Consider the following 21520-nt stretch of genomic DNA (forward strand, 5'->3'; position numbering starts at 1 on the left):
CACCTATTGTCTATTGTCTATTGTCTATTGTCTAGACCGTTCCCTCCGCAACTCCCTGGTTAACTCATCCTTTCCCACCCAAACCACCCTCGCCCCAGATACTTTCCCATGCAACTGCAGATCCAATACCCGTCACCTTTTTGATGCATGGTGGCACAGCCAGTAAGAGTTGCTGGCTTACATATCTTTCCTAGAGTTACTGGCTTACATATCTTTCCTACAGAGTTGCTGGCTTACCGCGCTTGCAGCGCCAGAGACCCGGTTCAATCCCGAGTACGGGTGTTGTCTGTACGGAGTTTGTACGTTCTCCCCGTGACCGCGTGGCTTTTCCCCGAGATCTTCGGTTTCCTCCCGCACTCCAAAGCCGGGCAGGTTTGTAGGTTAATTGGGTTGATATAAGCGTAAATTGTCCCTAGTGTGTGACGGATAGTATTAATGTGTCGCTGGTTGGTGCGGACTCGGTGGGCCGAAAGGCCCGTTTCCACGCTGTATCTCTAAACTATACTTTCAGAGAACAAACAAGTTCTAGGCTTCAGATGAAAACACGGATCCATCACCAATTACACTTGCCTCGTACGTACTATGATACCCACTGGTTCTATGGTGCTTCACATTAAATTGGCTAATGATTGTTTAGATACAAATTTGAAGGGAGGTGAATTATAGGATCTTTGGATGATAGATACAGCTTAAATTATAGTTCATGCACGCTAATAACTGTCTACTTCTGGATAACAAATCACATTGATTCGAGAAACCCTGCAGCCCTGGAGCATTAACAGCTTGGATCCTTCATCAAAATTGCATTTTCCGGTCAATCCTTCACAATTTTTTTCCTCTCTGCGGAAATACTATGTAGTTATTAACAGGTCATTTTGGATTTAAATATTGACACAAAAGCCATGGAATCAATCCTTTCATCACCATCCATCTGTCTCTATGTTCAACATAGAGGGCCAGAGGACATAGGCTAAAGGTGAAGGGGAAAAGATTTAATAAGAATCTGAGGGGTAACTTTTTCACACAAAGGGTGGCTGGCGTATGGAACAAGTTGCCAGAGGAGTTAGTTGAGGCAGGGGCTATTCCGACATTTAAGAAACAGACAGGTACATAGATAGGACAGGTTTGGAGGGATATAGACCAAACGCGGGCAGGTGGGACTAGTGTAGCTGGGGCATGTTGGCCGGTGTAGACAAGTTGGGCCGAAGGGCCTGTTTTCATGCTGTATCACTCTATGACGCTATTCCAACAGACATGGCCCATCGTACAGTTACAATGCATATGGTTAGAGTTAAGTTGCAAGCACTAATAAGTGATTGATTACACATACTCCATTTAAGAAGAAAGCCAATATGAATAGCTTAAAGATCACTTACCCAGAGATTGTTTCTATAGTTCTCCTCACTCCTAATCCATATATCTTCACCATGGGTTTAGTCAGGCACCTACAAGATACAGGAGGCTATGACATCAACAAAGAAGAAGGGCTCCAGTCAGATTAACAAAGGTGCCCATGCCTTATATCCTAAAGTAATATTAAGGAAAGATTAGAAATAAATTAGAAAATGCCATTGTGAGATAGTAAGACCTGGGTTGAAGATACCTTAACAAAGTGGAACAGATACAAAAAGAGGGGCGGCACAATGGTGTAGTGGTAGAGTTTCCTCCCACACTCCAAAGACATACAGGTTTGTAGGTTAATTGGCTTGGTATAAATGTAAATTGTCCATAGACACAAAATGCTGGAGTAACTCAGCGGGTCAGGCAGCATCTCAGGAGAGAAGGAATGGTTGACGTTTCGGGTCGAGACCCTTCTTCAGACTGATGTCAGGGGAGGGGGTGGGACAACTTCTTTGTATGTATGTATGTATGTATCTACATGTGACAAAAAGCACTGTTGTTTTGTACTGTATCATTTACACAAAGATTACTGGATCGCTGTGTACATGATCAGAGAACCCTGGTCTTTGGCGCTGTAAGGCAGCCACTCTACCGTCACACCACTGTGCTGCCCCATGCAAACCAAATTCAAAATCCTCACCATTGACATTCTGCAGGTCTACCTACATTGGCCAATCAACATGAATACTATTATCACAAGGTCACACCAGAAATCAGGTAATTAATGGCATGGGTCTCATTTCTTTTTTGACCAGCTTTCTTAGCCTGCAAGAGTCCAATTCGAACAATACCCAAATGTTTAACATCATTTAGAACAAAGTATCCCACTTAATTGCTACTTCATGCAAAATATTAAACATTCACTCCCTCACTACTGGCATGCCGGGGTTGCAGCAATGTTGTGAGACTTTTAAGAGATTTCCAACCTTGGTAAGAATGGCAAGGACATTCTCATGGGTTGGCTCTTTAGAATGTAAATGTAAACTCCAATGTCTCGTCTTGTCCAGGGGTATTGGAACGTCATTGTGTGAAAATGTCACCCAAGCTGTTCTTTACAGCAGGGATAGACAGATTCTTGATTAGTACGGGTGTCAGGCGTTATGGGGAGAAGGCAGGAGAATGGGGTTGAGAGGGAAAGCTAGCTCAGCCATGATTGAATGGCAGAGTAGACTCGATGGCCAAATTCTGCTCCTAACATGGGGCGGCATGGTGCGCAGCGGTAGAGTTGCTGCCTTCCAGTCGTGGCAGCACCTGAGAGCCGGGTTCAATCCCGACTACGGGTGCTGTCTGTACGGAGTTTGTACGTTCTCCCCGTAATCCGCGTGGGTTTTCTCCGAGATCTTCGGGTTCCTCCCACACTCTGAAGATGTACAGGTTTGTAGGTTAATTGGCTTGGTATGAATGTAAATTGTCCCTAGTGTGTGTAGGATAGTGTTAATGTGCGGGGATCGCTGGATGATGCAGACTCGGTGGGCCGAAGGTTCCTGCGCTGTATCTCTAAACACTTAAGGACATAAACTTAAATGCTTCTGTGAAAACGACGGTAGTTTGCCATTTAACAAAGGAACTGTACTCTTACAGTGTTGGCCTAGCCTTTCTCTTCATTACGCGGGTACTTTAATGTTATTTTGTGGAAGATAAAGATACTGTTCACTTTAGCGAGGGAGTTCAGGACAGACAGAGGCATGAAGTTAAATGACCCAATTTCCTAGTTCAGCCAGTCAATCACAAATCCCTGCAAATAAATTCAACAATTATATCTGTGAAAATCCGGGCAAATGGAAGATGCATTTGATTTTTATTGGGAGTGAAACAGCTGAACAAAAAGCAAAATACATGTGTGATAATTTAGCTTAGTTCAGTTTAGTTTATTGTCACGTGTACTGAGGTACAGTGAAAAGCATTTTTGGCCAATAAAGATAACCAGTCAGCGGAAAGATTACAATCGAGCCATTTGCCGTGTACAGATACATAAGGGAATAGCATTTAGTGCAAGGTAAAGCCAGCAAAGTCCGAGGGTCACCAAAGAGGTAGATAGTAGTTCAGGACTGCTGTCGGGTTGTGGTAGGATGATTCAGTTGCCTGATAACAGCTGGGAAGAAACTGTCCCTGAATCTGGAGGTGTGCGTTTTCACACTTCCATACCTTTTGCCTGATGGGAGAAGAGGGAGTGGACAGGGTGCGACTCGTCCTTGATTATGCTGGTGGCCTTGCCAAGGGTGATGCTGATGGTGTTATCCTAACTCTTCCAACATTTAGTGTGTAAGAAGGAACTGCAGATGCTAGTTTACAGAAGATATACTAGTTTACAACCCAGTGTCAGGAATATTGAGTAGGAAAGAACTGCAGATGCTGGTTTAAATCGAAGGTCGACTCAAAAAAGCTGGAGTAACTCAGCGGGCCAGGCAGCATCTCTGGAGAGAAGGGATGGGTGATGTTTTGGGTCGAGACTCTTCTTCAGAATGGAATTATTCAATCAGGAATATTGATTTCTCTAACTTCAAGTAACCCTTGCATTCCCTCTCTCTCTGTTCCTCCCCCAGCCTAGTCCTTTTGCTAATTTCACCTTGAATCTTTCGTTATCATCTCATCCCCAGCCAACAATGGACCATTGTGGACTCTGCCGTTCCTGAGTCATCGATACAGGCTCCGCTTTGTTCTGTACTTTCCCATAGCTCTTGTTTCCCCCCTTCGCTGTCTCTCAGTCTGATGAAGGGTATTGAACCGAAACGTCACCCATTCCTTTTCTCCAGAGGTGCTACCTGTCTCGCTGAGTTACTCCAGCACTATGTGTCTGTCTTTTTCAAATAAAATGGCCAATGATCTCTATCAAGAATAACTTGCAGAATATCAAAGGAACAAACTCCTACTGGCCATTTATCTCTTTTTAGAAGTAGAGGAAAACATAAAAACCTATGCAATGTAATTTGCAGCAACTCATCATGGATTCTTTAATATTGCAGGAAGATATTAGAAAAAGCCACCAACCCTAAATTAAAGTTGGTGATTTTGCTCGCAAGTTGGCCTTCTGTAAAACTTTGGAATTCTGGAATAAATTCCACTTTAATGTTCTAAATAAATAACTAATGACTATTTATTTTGTAGTCTTCTCGAATGCAACCAACAAATCTGGATAGACTTCACTCACTGGAAGTGATAAATGGAGGCAGATGAATTGTTAGTGATCTGGCAAAGCACAGCCAAAGATATTTTATAATAATGAGAGGCAGAATGAGAGATGCATCCTCTAAAGGTCTGGAGATGTGCTTTTTACTTTCAACTGACAAATGGCAGGAATATTTCTCATCCACGTGGAATTCTGAAACAAGATGTCCTCTTCTCCCTCTTCTTCGCAGCCCAGACCATCGCGCAAATCACTGACTCCATTTACACTTCACGCTGCCACACCAAGGCCAGCAGCATAATCAGGGTCATGAGAGGAACAGATTGGGTCAATGCACAGAGTCTCTTGCTCAGAGTAGGTGAATTGAGGACCAGAGCACATAGGTTTAAGGTGAAAGGGAAAAGATTTATAGGTATCTGAGAGGTAACTTTTTCACACAGAGGGTGGTGGGTGTATGGAACGATCTGACAAGGGAGGTAATCGAGGCAGGATCCAACCCAATATTTAAAAAACAGTTGGACAGGTACATGGACAGGACAGGTTTGGAGGGATATGGACCAAACGCAGGCAGGTGGGATTAGTGTCGTTGGGACATGTTGGCCGATATGGGCAAGTTGGGCCGAAGGGCCTGTTTTCGCACTGTATCACTCTATGACTCTAAGACTAAGCACGAGTCTCCCCCCCAGTCACTTCCTCTTCTCCCCTCTCCCATCAGCCAAAAGGTACAGAAGTGCGAAAACATACACTTCCAGATTCAGGGACAGTTTCTTCCCGACTGTCATCTTCCCGAACCATCCTACCACAACCAGAGAGCAGTCATGAGCTTCCATCTACCTCATTGGAGACCCAGGGACTATCTTTAATCAGACATTACTGGACTTTATGTTGCACTATATGCTATACCTTTTATTCTGTATCTGTACTCTGGGGATGGCTCGATAGAAATCATTTAGAAGATTCATGAAAAGATTGGGACACTGTTCCCTGGAATGCAGGAGAATGAGTGGTGTGGCATTGTAGAGTTGGATAAAATCATGAGGGGAATAGATTGGGTGGACGCACAGAATCTCTTGCCCTGAGAGGGGAAATCATCTTAGAAACATAGAAAAATAGGTGCAAGAGTAGGTCATTTGGCCCTTCGAGCCAGCATCGCCATTCAATATGATCATGGCTGATCAACTAAAATCAGTACCCCGTTCCGGCTTTCTCCCCATATCCCTGGATTCTGTTAGCTCTGAGAGCTAAATCTAACTCTCTCTTGAAAACATCAAGTGAATTGGCCTCCACTGCCTTCTGAGGCAGAGAAATCCACAGATTCACAACTCTCTGGGTGAAAAGGTTTTTCCTCATTTCAGTCCTAAATGGCTTACCTCTTATTCTTAAACTGTGACCCCTGGTTCTGGAGCCCCTCAACATCGGGAACATTTTTCCTGCATCTAGCCTGTCCAATCCATTATGATTTTTATGTTTCCCATCCTTCTAAATTCCACTGAATACAAGCCTTGTCGACCCATTCTTTCATCATATGTCAGTCCCGCCATCCCGGAAATTAACCTGGTGAACCTCTGCTGCACTCCCTCAATGGCAATAATGTCCTTCCTCAAATTAGGAGACCAAAATTGCACACAATACTCCAGGTGCGGTCTCACCAGGGCCCTGTACAACTGCAGTAGGACGTCCTTGCTCCCAAACTCAAATCCTCTCGCAATGAAGGCCAACATACCATTAGCTTTCTTCACTGCCAGCTGTACGTTTTAAGAAGCAAGTAGACAGGTACATGGATAGGACAGGTTTAGAGAGATATGGGCCAAACATATGCAGGTACGTGGGACTGGTGTAGATGGGACATGTTGGCTGAAAGGCCTGTTTCTGCACTGTATGACTCCATGTCTCTACCACTGGCACGTCAGACTTCAGTTCCATTGCATGCACATTTCTTGCAGCTTGAAATTGCAATAGTACTATGCCAGTGACATAATAAAGGGAGAATTTTTTAATCTCTATTCACCAAAACGCCAGTCCACAGATCCAAATTAATTTTTCAGGAACAGAGTCACACCCCAACCCATCACACAGACCTGACTTCCCACCATTGATTCCATCTACACTTCACGCTGCCTCGGAAAAGCAGCCAACATTTTCAAAGACATTTGCCACCCTGGTCATTACTCTTCTCCCTGTTCCCATCTGGCAGAAGGTACAGAAGGACTGAATGTGTGCACCATCAGACTCAGGAACAGCTTCTTCCCCTTTGTTACCAGGCTTGTCAACAGTCCTTCCATAAGCTAGGGGATTGCCCGATTCACCATTGCTGACATTGGTCTATGGACCTGATGCGCCACAATGCTGAGAACTATATTACGCACCATGTGTCTTCCCTTTGCTCTATCTATTGTATTCGGGTTTGGCTTGATTGTATCCATGCGTGGTATATTCAATCAGCGTAGGTTCACTAGGTTAATTCCCGGAATGGCGGGACTGTCGTATGTTGAAAGGCTGGAGCGATTGGGCTTGTATACACTGGAATTTAGAAGGATGAGGGGGGATCTTATTGAAACATATAAGATAATTAGGGGATTGGACACATTAGAGGCAGGAAACATGTTCCCAATGTTGGGGGAGTCCAGAACAAGGGGCCACAGTTTAAGAATAAGGGGTAGGCCATTTAGAACGGAGATGAGGAAGCACTTTTTCAGTCAGAGAGTGGTGAAGGTGTGGAATTCTTTGCCTCAGAAGGCAGTGGAGGCCAGTTCGTTGGATGCTTTCAACAGAGAGCTGGATAGAGCTCTTAAGGATAGCGGAGTGAGGGGGTATGGGGAGAAGGCAGGAACGGGGTACTGATTGAGAGTGATCAGCCATGATCGCATTGAATGGCGGTGCTGGCTCGAAGGGCTGAATGGCCTACTCCTGCACCTATTGTCTATTGTCTATTGTCTATTGTTTGAACAGCATGCAAACAAAGCTTTTCACTGTACCTCGATAGACGAGACAATAACCCACCTAGACCTAAACTTTCACTGCAAACGTGAACAGCTCACGTTTTATTGGTGCTTAAGCCAGCAAGAAGTCATTAACGGGGAAAGTTTGCCGAGAAGATTTACGAGGATGTTGTCAGGACTCGAGGGGCTAAGCAATAGGTTGTGCAGGTTAGGATTTTATACCTTGGAGTGCAGGAGTGCGAGGGGTAATCTTATGGAGGTGTATAAAACCAGGAGGAGAATAGATACGGGTGAATGCCTTTCTCCCCCCAGAGTGGGTGGAATCAAAAACTAGAGGACAAAGGTTGAAGGTGAGAGGGGAAAGATTTAATAGGAGCCTGAGAGGCATGATTTTCACACAGAGGGTGATGGGTCTCGGGAACGAGCTGGCAGAGGAGGTAGTTGAAGCAGGTACAATAACAACATTTAAAAGACATTTGGACAGGTACATGGATAGGAAAGATTTAGAGGGATATGGGCCAAACATGGGCAAATGGGACTAGTTTCGATGGGGCATTTTGGATGAGTTGGGCCAAAGGGCCTGTAGGACTCTCTCAGCCACCTAAGCCAGCTGATGGCCAAAAGGGCCTCCTCCATTGTAAAACATGGCCACACAAAAATTGGAGGAACAGCACCTCGTATTTCACTTGGGCAACTTACAGGCTAACTGTTTGAACATTGATTACTCTAATTTAACGTAACCCCCACATTTCCCCCTCCCCCATCCTAGGCATTCTACTAATTCCATTGTTCACATCCCTGTATCCCTTCGTTATCACCTCTTCCCCAGCCAACAATGGGCCATTGTGGGCTCCACCCTTCCTTGGTCATCTGTTGCCGGCCTTGCTTCTTTTCTCCAGAGATGCTGCCTGTCCCGCTGAGCTAGTCCTGCACTTTGTGTCTATTTTCGCTAGAACGGCTTTATTCTGAGAACGAGAGATTTTGAAAAGATGTGAATTTCTAGTGCATCGCTCCTTGTAGACTTTGAATTGTCCAATAACAGCAAACACTACACTATGTGATCCTTTCATCTCTATCGTTGTATCTCAGACGTGAAGCTGCTAAAAATACACCTGCAAAAGAACATTCTAGAGAAATGTAACGAGCTATCTAATCAATTAATTGGCTCCTTTTCACCACTTCATGACAGTTCATTCGCTTTTCATTCACTAACAGGGCCTGTTTCCATGCTATAGGAAATCATGGCTCTAATTAAGATCATATCCACAGCTACTATGCTTTCAAGTCAACACAAATAATTAAGGACAGGGACCTGGAAAGTGTTTTTTGATCCAACAGACTCATTAAACTGTGACAAGTGAAGCTCGAGGAAGGTGAGTTGGCAGCAGGTGAATGAATGCTTCGTTTTTAGTTTAGTTTAGTTTAGAGATACAGCGTGGAAACAGGCCCTTTGGCCCACCGAGTCAGCACTGACCAGCGATCCCCATTAACACTATCCTACAGACACGAGGGACAATTTTTACACTTATACCAAACCAATGCACCTACAAACCTGTACGTCTTTGGAGTGTGGGAGGGAATGGAAGATCTCGGAGAAAATCCACGCGGTCACTGGAAGAACGCACAAACTCCATACAGACAGCACCCGTAGTCGGGATTGAACCCGGGTCTCTGGTGCTGCAAGCGCTGTAAGGCAGCAACTCTACCGCTGCGCCACCGTGTCGTCCTTTGTGTTAGTATCTCTCTCCTCACACAGCATGATTCTATGTCATAAGGTCCTAAGGTCAAAAGGAATAGCAGTGGAATTAGGCCATTCAGCCCATCAAGTCTACTCCGCCATTCAATCATGGCTGATCTATCTCTCCCTCCTAACCCCATTCTCCTGCCTTCTCCCCATAACCTCTGACATCCATACTAAACAAGAATCTATCTATCTCAGTCTTAAAAATATCTACTGACCTGGCCTCCACAGCCTTCTGTGACAAAGTATTCCACCGATTCACCACCCTCTGACTAAAGAAATGGTAATGTTTAGGCCCAGGGCTTTGCAGGCAAAAATTCACCAGAGCGATCCTTGTGAGTTGGTGCAATGGCACTGCCGAATGACAGGAGGCTTGTCCGTGCCTGCTGGCAAACATGCCCGGCTATCCTGGCCTCAACCTGAACCATCTGGCCTATATTGGACCATTTGGGAATTTGTTGTACACAATTCAACTTCCAAAGCATCAGTCCCAGCAAAACGATTCAAATGGGGCTGTCCGAACCTAGAACATACCTTAGTTTAGTTTAAGATAGACACAAAATGCTGGAGTAACTCAGCGGGGCAGGCAGCATCTCTGGAGAGAAGGAATGGGTGACGTTTCGGGTCGGGACCCTCCTTCAGAAAGTTTAGCTTATTGTCACGTGTACCGAGGTGCAATGAAAAGCTTTTTGTTGCATGCTATCCAGTGAGCGGAAAGACTATACATGATTCCACAGCTGTCCACAGTGCACAAATACATGATAAAGGGAATAACGTTTAATGCACGATAAAGTCCAGTGAATATTAAAGATAGTCCTAGGGTCTACAATGATGTAGATAGTACCTCAGGACTCTAGTTGTTGATAGGAAGGCTCAGTTGCCTGATAACAGCTGGGAAGAAACTGTCCCTGAATCTGAACGTATGTATTTTCACACTTCTGTACCTCTTGCCTGATGGGAGAAGGGTCCAGGGTATGACTCGTCCTTGATTATGCTGCTGGACTTGCCGAGGCAGCGTGAAGTGTGGATGGAGTCCATGGGAGGGAGGATTCACCAGAGCGATGGTCTGGGCTGCGTCCACAGTTCTCCGCAATTTTCTTGCGGTCTTGTGTGGAGCTGTTCCCAAACCATGCTGTGATGCTAAACTGTACAGCACAGGAACAAGCCATTCAGCCCATGCCGAAAATGATGCCAGGTTAAACTAATCTCCTCTGCCTGAACGTGATCCATATTTCCCCCATTCCCTGCATATCCATTTGCCTATCAAGAACCCTCTTTAATGCCACTATTGAACCCGAATGAATTGCCGCTTAAGAGCTGACTGAGATTGACAAAACTAGTTCATTATATTTTTCCGATCTAATCAAATGGGGCGGCACGGTGGCGCAGCGGTAGAGTTGCTGTCTTACAGCGCTTACAACACCAGAGACCCGGGTACGATCTTGACTGCGGGTGCTGTCTGTACGGAGTTTGTACGTTCTTCCCGTGACCGCGTGGGTTTTCTCCGAGATCTTTGGTTTCCTCCCACACTACAAAGACGTGCAGGTTTTTAGGTTAATTGGCTTGGTATACATGTAAAATTGTCCCTAGTGTGTGTAAGATAGTGTTACGTGCAGGGATCGCTGGTCAGTGGGGACTTGGCGGGTTGAAGAGTCTGTTTCCAAGCTGTATCTCTAAACTAAACTAAAACATTGATCAAACAACCTGCATTTAAATGTAAACACTCATGCAGGAAGTCTGCTTCTGAAAAAGTGTTTGTTATTTGTTAAGCAGCACAAACACATACACTGAATCTGTGTAGAAGAATATCGTCAGCATGGTATGTGCTTATACCGAGTAACAAATAATAACTGTCTGAAGTAGCTTCTCGACCTGAGACGTCACCCATTCCTTCTTTCCAGAGATGCTGCCTGTCCCGCTGAGTTACTCCAGCATTTTGTGTCTATCATCCATGTAAACCACCATGTTCCTTCCTGAAAATAATAACAGGTACAATAATAACATTTCAAAGTCATTTGGACAGGAACATGGATAGGTAAGGGAAATGGACCAAATGTGGGCTGGCGGGACTAGTGTAGATGAAGCATTTTGGTCAGCATGGGCAAGCTGGGCTGAAGGGCCCATTTCCATGCGGCATAACTCTAAGACTCTTTCACTAGATGGAAATTCAGGACATAGCTGTGAAGATCAATTGGAGGTAGGTTTAGGGTTATTATTGTTATGTGTACTGAGGTAAGTGAAAATCTTTTCTTTGCATGCTGTGCAATGAGATCAGACAATACTGTACATAAACACAATCAAGTGAAACTCAAGTAAAATAGATAGAGCAAAGGGGAAGATACATAGTGCAGAATATAATCCTTAGCATTGTAGTGCATCAGTTCCCTTGACAAAGTCCAATGTCCACAATGGGGAGGGGTGAATCGGACAGTACCCTAGCCTATGCAAGGACCCTTCAGAAGTTTGATAACAGAGGGGAAGAAGTTATTCCTGAGTCTGGTGGTACGTACTTTCAAGCTTCTGGATCTTCTGCTGGTTGGCAGTATGTTGACATTGTTCTGACACCCCCTTGGTTTACAGATTTCAGCTATCTTCAAATGTCATAAGGAATAGGAGTAGAATTCGGCCATTCGGCCCATCAAGTCTACTCCGCCGTTCAATCATGGCTGATCTATCTCACCCTCCTAACCCCCAAGATATCTAAATGGTCTTCAATCTTCATTAGTTATGCTTTTGCTTTCACCATTTTTGTTTGCAGTTCAGCTTATTTTGTGTTCTTATTTTGGCATGTGCTCAGAGTCAAAAACTGTAAAAGTCAAAAACTGTACTAAGGGGCAGAGCCAGTCACTGTGGGTGGCATGGTGGTGCAGCATTAGAGTTGCTGCCTTACATCGTCAAAGACCAGGGTTCGAGCCCACGGGTGCTGTCTGTCGGGAGTTCGTACGTTCTCCCTGTGACCTGCGTGGGTTTTCTCCGGGAGCTCCGGTTTCCTCCCTCACTCCAAAGACATACAGGTTTGTAGGCAAATTGGCTTGGTAAAAATTGTAAATTGTATCTAGTACCTGTGTAGGAGAGTGTTAGTGTGCAGGGATCGCTGGTCGGCACGGACTCGGTGGGCCGAAGGGCCTGTTTTCCCAGCTGTATCTCTAATCTAAAATTACATGGGAAAGACACACATGTTTGACAAAGCCTCACTGATCAACTATGGACCTGCTACAGTGGAGATCACATTGGAACGAACACCATGTTCTCAACTAATTGCAAACAGCAGACTTGGGCAACTCGTGCTGTCATCTGCAATGATCTCCGATCTGCTTCTGGCTACTGGCTCTGGAGTAGCCAAGTCCATGATGACCAACACACTCCCAATGGTTCAATGGTTCTTTATTGTCATATCCTGCACACTCCAGTGACATTCTTTTAATATCCCCAGTGTGTGTAGGAAAGTGTTAGTGTGCGGGGATCGCTGGTCGGTGCGAAGGACCTGTATCCATGCTATGTCTCTAAACTAAACTAAAATGCACAGTCGATGTAATTTGGCACCATTTACAAAGCTCTCCCTCAAATGTCTGAGGCTCTGGGCACTGTATAGACACGTACTATTCCCCTGCCACTGTCAGCGGTTCATAACATCTGGGGCTGTGTACCCTATGTGCACATCTCTGCCATGCTTCAACCGTCACCAGTTAAATGAGTCTGTTGGGCCAAAGAACCATTTCCAGACTCCTGTCCTTGATTATTCTTGTAGACTTGAAAGCACAGTGGCAGCGACTACATTTTCATAAGTTCTAGGAGCAGAATTAAGTCATTCGGCCCATCAGGTCCACTTCACCATTTGATCACAGCTGATCTATCTTTCCCTCTCTATCCCATTCTCCTGCTTTCTCCCCATAACCCCTGACACCTACACTAATTAAGAATCTATCTCCACAGCCTTCTGTGGCAATGAATTCCACAGATTCACCACCCTCTGACTAAAGAAATTCTTCCTCATCTTCTTAAAGGAACTTCCTTTGATTCTGGGGCTGGGACCTCTGGTCCTAGACTCTCCCACCAGTGGAAACATCCTCTCCACATCCACTCTATCCAGGCCTTTCAATATTCAGTAAGTCCTTATCCGGTAAATCCTTAGTGGCTACTGCACTGTTTGATCTCTTTGGCCATCTCCACCTACTGAGTCCTCAATCCAGTTCTTTATGGTTATTGGGTTACTTAAGGGCACAGGATTTCTCTCTGGGGTCCACCTCTCCCACCATGAAACAGAGGACCTGGCCTGGTGCCTTTGATATCATTAATTATCATTCCACCGGGTGGCGCCGCGATGACAACCTCACCTGCAGTCTGTCTGTCTTTTTTTTGTTATTTTTAGTGTGTTTTAAAAGTAGGTGTTAATGTTCTTTGGTTTGTTTTATGTGGGGGTGGGGGTGGGGGTCGGGGGAAACTTTTTTTCAATCTCTTACCTTGCCGGAGATGCGATTGTTTTCCGGATCGTATCTCCGGTCGCTCTGCGGCCTATCATGGAGCTGGCGGCCTTGCTCGGGACTGACTTTGAGCCCCATGAGAGGGCCGCGGACTTACCATCAGAGCATGCGATCCCTTGCCTGGGATCGACGCTCCAACTGCGGCCCACGGAGTTCACCATCAAGGAGCTCGCAGTCTCGGGTAGAGACCGATGTTGGGAGCTCCAAACGACCGCGGAAGGTTCGACCAGCCCTGACCCGGGGCCGATCGCTCGGTGCGGGGGAGCTGAGAATTCCCGCCCCGATGGGGGGAGCTTGATCGCCTCGATGCGGAGGGCCCAAACGCTGCCGGCTACGGGAGTCAAGATCGTCCCGTCAGCGGAAGGCTCGAGGCCCCCGACCGCGGGAAAAAGAAGGGAAGAGATTTAACTTTTGTTCGCCTTCCATCACAGTGAAGAATGTGGAGGAGTCACTGTGGTGGATGTTCATGTTAAAATGTGCTTTGTGTGCTCTGGTGCTTTTTATTGGTATGACTGTATGGCAAATGAAATTCCTTGTATGTTGCAAACATTCTTGGCTAATAAAGTAGGATTATGATGATGATTAAGACATGATGATTAACAATATCTGAGCTTTCAGAACCTCCTGCAGAGGTTGGATCCCGTGATTACCTTCCTGTTAAGAGGCATGGGAAGGATATCCATTTTATAGTCATAGAGTCATAGAGTCTTACAGCATGGAAACTGGCCCTTCAGCCCAACTTGCCCACACTGGCCAACGTTCCATCTGCACTAGTCCCACCTGTCCACATTTGCCTCACATGCCACTAAACCTGCCCTATCCATGTACCTGTCTAACTGTTTCTTAAACGTCCAAATAGTACCTGCCTCAATGACCTCCTCCGGCAGCTGGTTCCATGCCCCCACCACCCTTTGTGTGAAAAAATTACTCCTCAGGTTCCTATGAAATCTTTCTCCCCTCACCTTAAACCTATGTTCCCTGGTTCTTGATTCTCCTACTCTGGGCAAAGAGACTCTGTGCGTCTACCCGATCCATTCCTCTCACTATTTTATGCGTCTTTGTTTCTGCAGTTGCATGAACTCTTGAAATTGCTTGCATTTGCATTCACTAATGGAAAAACAGTGTGATGGGCAACTTGTAAGTGCAGAGCATTTGCATAGAGTGCACGTATCAAAATCGCAAACCAATGCAATCAGGATAAAGAGGCAGAGAAGTCCCCACTCAGCAGAACTTACCCTGTTTTCATGCACAAATGGATTTCTTGGCCAATGTATCTATATTTCCCCGAAGGCCACAAACACGTGAATTGATGAAAATAGGAGCCACCGCAAACCTGACTAGTTTAGAGATAGAAGGTGGAAACAGGCCCTTTGCCCCACCGAGTTCATGCCATGTCGATCACCCAGACACTATCACACTTTTGCATCCTACACACCAGGGATAAGGTACAGAGGTCAATTAACCTGCAACCTGCACGTCTTTGGGATGTGGGAGGAAACCAGTGCATCCGATGGAAACCCACCTGGTCACAGAGAGAACGTGCAAATTCCACGCGGACAGCACACGAGGTCAGGTCTCTGGCGCTGTGAGGAAGCAGCTCTACCACTGTGCCACTGTGCCACCCTGCCATTCAAAATGATCATGGTAGATCTACCCCAGGACGACAACTCCGCCTGTGTGTCGATTCCCTGGCCTTAAACAAAATTAAATACCTCCTCTTTAAGTTCCTCCAACGATCCACAACCATCCAGAATTCCAGAGAATCACCACTCTCTGTGAGAAGAAATTCCTTTCCTCCACCGTTTTAATTGACTTCTCCCTAACCTTCCGACTGTGCCCTCATTCAAGGTTCGCCCACTAGTTGAAGTATCTCAGCATCTACCATGTTATGCCTCCCTAGGATCCTAAATAACATCACGCTCATTCTTCCAATCCCAAAAGAATGCTGATCCAGCCCCTCTGGATAGGACAACCCTCTAATGTCAGAACTTAGCTTAGTCACCACTTCCAATACTAATAAGTGAATATTTAAGAGTAGTGTACTGTTCTCCAGTATAATTCCTGTACCGACGCATTGTACACCAAATTACAACTAGGACTTGAAAATGGCGCCAAACTGGCGATGCTGTATACTGTCTCAGTGTACTACTGCTATACACTTGTACTGTATCCGAGATGCTTATCTAACATGCATTTAAGTGCTTATGTATAGTGATACTTGTACTGAACTGTGTACAAAAATGAATTCCACTGTACCTCGGCACACGTGACAAATAAAGTGCCATGCCGTCTATATACTAAAACTCGCGTTTGTTTGTTTGTTTGTTTATTCCTGAACTACAGCCAGAACGGTACACGATAGCGCGACACTTTTAGGCCCACCTTACTCACCGTCGTCCCTTTGGTGCTAATGGTAGGTTTCATTGAAATCGGTGTTATATTTTTTAAGTTATTCACATTTTAAAGTTTAAATCTATCTCCTGGAGAGGGAGGGAGGGGGAGGAGGGAGGATAAAGGGGGGTTGAGGGGAATGGAGTGGAGGGGAATGGAGTGGAGGGGAATGGAGTGGAGGGGAGGGGAATGGAGTGGAGCAGAGGGGAATGGAGTGGGGGGGAGGGGAAGGGAGGGGTGGAGCAGAGGGGAATGGAGTGGGGGGGAGGGGAAGGGAGGGGAGGGGAAGGGTGGAGGGGGAGGGGAGGGGGAGGGGGGAGGGGGAGGGGGAGGGGGGAGGGGAGGGGGACGGGGACGGGGGGAGGGGGTTTGAGGTTTGGGCCCAATGGGTCCACTTGGTCTAGTACCATTTTAACACTCTATTTCTAATTTTATCAATGACCAATTCTCACGTTCCCAATTCTCCCTGGAGAGAATGCATAAGGCATTCATTAAGTACAACAATCAGAAAGTCACGTTGCAGCTTTGTAAAACTTTGGTTAGGCCACATTTGAAATATTGTATGCAGTTCTGGTCACCCCATTACAGGAAGGATGTGGAGACTTTGGAAAGGGTGAAGGAAGAAAAGGTTTACCAGGATGCTGCTGTAGAGTATTAACATCGAAAAATCGAAAATAGGTGCAGGAGTAGGCCATTATGATCATGGCTGATCATCCAAAATCAGTAACCCGTTCCTGCTTTCTCCCCAAATCCCATGATTCCGTTAGCCCCAGGAGCCATATCTAACTCTCTCCTGAATACATCCTGTGAATTGGCAGAGAATTCAACAGATTCACAACTCTGAGTGAAAAGGTTTTTCTTCATCTCAGTCCTAAATGGCATACCCCTTATTCTTAAACTGTGACCCCTGGTTCTGGACTCCCCCAACATCAGGAAAATGTTTCCTACCTGTCCAATCCCTTAAGAATTTTATAAGTTTCCATAAGATCCTCTCTCATCCTTCTAAATGGCCCAATCAATCCATTCTTTTAAATTGCAGTGAATATAAGCCCAGTTGATCCATATAGTTTTAAGGAGATAGACTGAATTATTTTTTATCACATTAAGCTTTAAGGAGAGGTTGAACAAATCTGGATTGTAATTCCTGGAAGAGTTGGAGGTTGAAGGAGGACCTGACAGAACCTTCTAAAATCATGAGAGGCATAGATAGGATGGGCTGTTAGAATCTTTTTTCGAGGGTGGAAATGTCAAACGCTAGAGGGCATAGCTTTAGGATTCATATTAATCCTAAATAATTAAGAGTCTTTGAGAGACTTTAGAGCTAATAGGCCAGAAACAGCCCACCGCGTCCGAGCAACAATCACACCATATACCAGCACTATCCTACACACGAGGGACATTTTACTATTTATTGAAGAAATAGCCTACAAGCCGGTACATCTTTGGGGTGTGCGAGGAAACTGACTCACCCGGGGAAAACCCACGAGATCACGGGGAGAGCGTACAAACTCGGTTTAGTTTAGTTTATTGTCACGTGTCCCGAGGTACAGTGAAAAACTTTTGTTGCGTGCTGTTAAATTATTTTCTATTATCAAGCGTGTTTGACTCTAAAATTTACTGGGGTGTATGATTTTAAAAGTGAAGGCCTAAAATCTATAAGCAGCCCCTTCATAAGGCACCTGATTTTTAAAAAAAACTTAAAGGACAGAGGGTACATCAGTCAGCATGATAGAAAAGCTTACCGAATAGTGAAAGGCTTGCATGGAGTGCATGTGGAGATGATGTTTCCACTAGTGGAGAGTCTAGGACTGAGGTCATAACCTCAGAATTAAAGGATGTTCCTTTAGGAAGATGATGAGGAATTTCTTTAGTCAGTCTCACCATGCCAGGAATTAACCTGGTGAACCTATGCTGCACTCCCTCAATAGCAATAATGTCCTTCCTCAAATTAGGAGACCAAAACTGCACACACTACTCCAGGTGCTCCATCACCAGGGCCCTGTACAACTACCGTAGGACCTCCTTGCTCCTGAACTCAAATCCTATTCCAATGAAGGCCAACAAGCCATTGGCTTTCTTCACTGCATGCTGTACCTGCATGCTCACTTTCAGTGACTGATGGACAAACACACCCAGGTCTCGTTGCACCTCCCTTTCTCCTAATCTGACACAATTTAGATAATAATCTACCTTCCTGTTCTTGTCACCAAAGTGGATAACCTGACATTTATCCACATTTATCTCACTTTCTGCATTATTTATTGCAACTTTGTGCTGTGGTGTTGTTTCAATAAATCTTCCTTTTTTAATTTCTGCTCTGTTTTTTTTTCCAAGGCCTATTTATCCCATTTTTTCATTTTCAGGCCAATGGGGATTACTTTGCATTTTCCAATATTCAATGCAATTAGTCAAGCATTGGTGTGAAGGATAATCTCCTTAGGATTCAACTGAGTAGGTTCCATTTCCAGGATTAAAATTGCTTTGACACACAAATTTGAGCAGCCTAATAATGTCTATTAACTTCATTATGCTTTACTAATTGATAACGCTTGTGAGATGTTATATGTTCAAAATGTTGATGCATTTTCTTTTGTGATGCAAATTCAGGATCTGTTTATTTTGTGCTTCAATGACGTATTTAATATAAGTTGTAAAAGGGTGAGTACCATTAAGCACAATTGTATAATCACAGTCAAATGTCCATAGAGGCTAAGTTTAGCTTAGTTTAGAGATACAGCGCGGAAACAAGCCCTTTGACAAACCGAGTCATTGCCGACCACTAACACCCGCACACTAACACTATCCTACACTACACACACTAGGGACAATTTGCAATTTTACCAAAGTCAATTTACCTACAAACCTGTATGTTTTTGGAGTGTGGGAGGAAACCGGAGAAAACCCACGCAGGTCACGGGGAGAACGTACAAACTCCGCTCAGACAGCTCCCGCAGTTTTGGATCGAACCTGGGTCTCTGGCGCTGCAAAGCAGCAACTCTACCGCTGCTCCACCGTGCCGCCCTGATAGCAGCTGGGAAGAAACTGCCCCTGAATCTGAATGTGTGCATTCTCACACTTCTGTACCTTTTGCCCGATGGGAGAGGGGATAAGAGAGAGTGGACAGGTGCTCAGGCTTGCCGAGAGGATTCTGCTGTGTGGAATTGAGTTGGTGAATATTGAACAAATACAAACTGCTGGGCAAACTCAGTAGGTCGAGGATCATCCCTGGAGGGAAATGGACAGAAAACCCTTCAGGTCGTGACCCTTCCTCAGACCTTCAGACTTTACGCAAGGTGGAAACAGGCCCTTCGGCCCACCCAGTCTGCGCCAACCAGCGATCACCCCATACACCAGCACTATCCTGCACACTAGGGTCAATTTACAGAAGCCAATTAACCTACAAGACGGCACATCTTTGGATTGTGGGAGGAAACCGGAACACTCGAAGAAAACCCACGCGGTCACGGGGAGAACGTGCAAACTCCGTACAGACAGCACCCGTAGTCAGGATCGAACCCGGGTCTCTGGGGCTGCAAGGCAACGGCTCTACAGCTGTGCCACTGTGCTGTCCTTAAGTGCTCAAATGAGGAAAGGTTTGAGTTTTGGTATAGTTTCTTGTCACGTGTAACGAGGTACAGTGAAAAAGAGGTGCAAAGTCCATTAACTAAGCTCAGGCAGGAACTGTGCCAACCTGAAACATCATCTGTTCATTTCCCTCCACAGATGTCGCTTGACCCGCTGAATTCCTCTAGCAGTTTGGGTTTTTTTACTCAAGATTTCAGCATCTGCAGTCTCTTACATCTCCGAGAGTGTGTGTGTGTTGAGATCACTTCCCACTAGGTTACATAAAGAATCTATCACAGTACTGACAATGAAGATGAGCATTAGAGAGCCAAGGATAGCCACAAAAAGCTGGAGTAACTCAGTGGGCCAGGCAGCATCTCTGGAGAAAAGGAATTTTGGGTCAAGACCCTTCCTCAGACTGAGAGTCAGGGGAAAGGGAAATGCGAGATATCGATGGGGATGTAGGAAGATATAGAACAAATTAATGACATTTTCTGCAAAAAAGTGATGATGATCAAGAAAAGGTAGAGACAAGAATGGTCCATTGTTGGCTGTGGGCTAGGTGATAAAGAGTTATACAGATAGTGAAACTCAACAGGACGACTGGGAAACTAGTACAACGAATAGTGTGGGGGAGGGACAGAAAGAGAGGGGATGCAAGGGATTACTTTTTAGTTTAGTTTAGTTTAGTTTAGAGATACAGCGCAGAAACAGGCTCTTCGGCCCACCGAGTCCGCACCGACCAACGATCCACGCACACTAACACAACCCCACACACACTAGGGCCAATTTTACATTTATACCAAGCCAATTAACCTACAAACCATTGCGTCTTTGGAGTGTGGGAGGAAACCAAAGATCTCGGAGAAAACCCACGCAGGTCACGGGGAGAACGTACATACAGCACCCATAGTCAGGATAGAACCCTGGTCTCTGGCACAGTAAGGCAGCAACTTTACTGCTGCGCCACCGTGCCGCTCCCACAGTGCCTTGAAGTTGGGGAAATCAAGATTCGTAGCAGCATCTGCAGTTCCTTCCTACACATCAGAGTGCTGAGTCTGATCTCGACTGTGAACCTCAGGGGAAGGCCGAAAGAGTAAACCAAGGGTGGACTTACGGTCAATCAAAACACGAATACATACCGAACTCACGGAGAGATGGCAAAGGGAATACTGTTGAAGGCTGAGTAATTATGATGAAACGAAAATAGCCTTTCATATGTGGAATGAATGGAAGGGTTTCTCTGCATTAATAGAGCTGTAGCAGTTATGGAGGAGAGTGACAGTGAGCAGAATGCAAACATTCAGAAGTGTAAGAAAACTCCCCGGCTGATGGAATTAAGGTCAGATACCTACACAGTGCCAGTTAATTTATTATCAGCTCAGAGGCAATCAACGTCTCATTTAATGAAGCTGTTGAAATACCTTTAATCCAAAGCCACAGAATATTTAAAGGCTGTATATACTCCACTTGCAGTCAAAAGCTTGGAGAAATGATTGGTGGTTTTATTGTCAAGCTGAAGAATTTACTGCACCGCTATAACGTTAGGATGTTTTGATAAAGTGCAGTGTGATTTGTTTTTGTCTGTGGACTTGCAGATGAAAGCTCTTTGATGTAGCACGGTTCACATTTGGGAGGGGAAAAAAACTTCAGCCACGGAAATAATGCAAGAAAATGTCATTTGATGCAGGAGGCAGCCAAGCTTGTGTGTGTGTGTGTGTGTGTGTGTGTGCACTGTGAGTGAAACAATGGGTGTACTAATGGCAGGTAGACACAAAATGCTGGAGTAACTCAGTGGGACAGGCAGCATCTCTGGAGAGAAGGAATGGGTGACGTTTCGGGTCGAGACCCTTCTTCACACTTCTCCATTCCTTCTCTC

At 45.3% G+C, this 21520-nt stretch overlaps 1 protein-coding gene across 3 annotated transcripts in view; it reads right to left on the reverse strand.

The window, feature by feature from the left end:
• The window catches only part of LOC144592603 (RNA-binding Raly-like protein), a 673998-nt gene that overhangs the window by 414182 nt on the left and 238296 nt on the right, over nucleotides 1–21520 (reverse strand). For 2 of the 3 annotated variants that reach the window (XM_078397261.1, XM_078397264.1), the window contains exon 2: nucleotides 1377–1445. The exons of the other annotated variant lie outside the window; for it this stretch is intronic. The gene's annotated coding sequence lies outside the window, so the exon portion shown is untranslated. The remainder of the gene's footprint in view (nucleotides 1–1376; nucleotides 1446–21520) is intronic. 3 annotated transcript variants of the gene reach the window in all.

The sequence above is a fragment of the Rhinoraja longicauda genome, chromosome 4 (genome assembly GCF_053455715.1).
Source record: "Rhinoraja longicauda isolate Sanriku21f chromosome 4, sRhiLon1.1, whole genome shotgun sequence".
Lineage (NCBI taxonomy): Eukaryota > Metazoa > Chordata > Chondrichthyes > Rajiformes > Arhynchobatidae > Rhinoraja > Rhinoraja longicauda.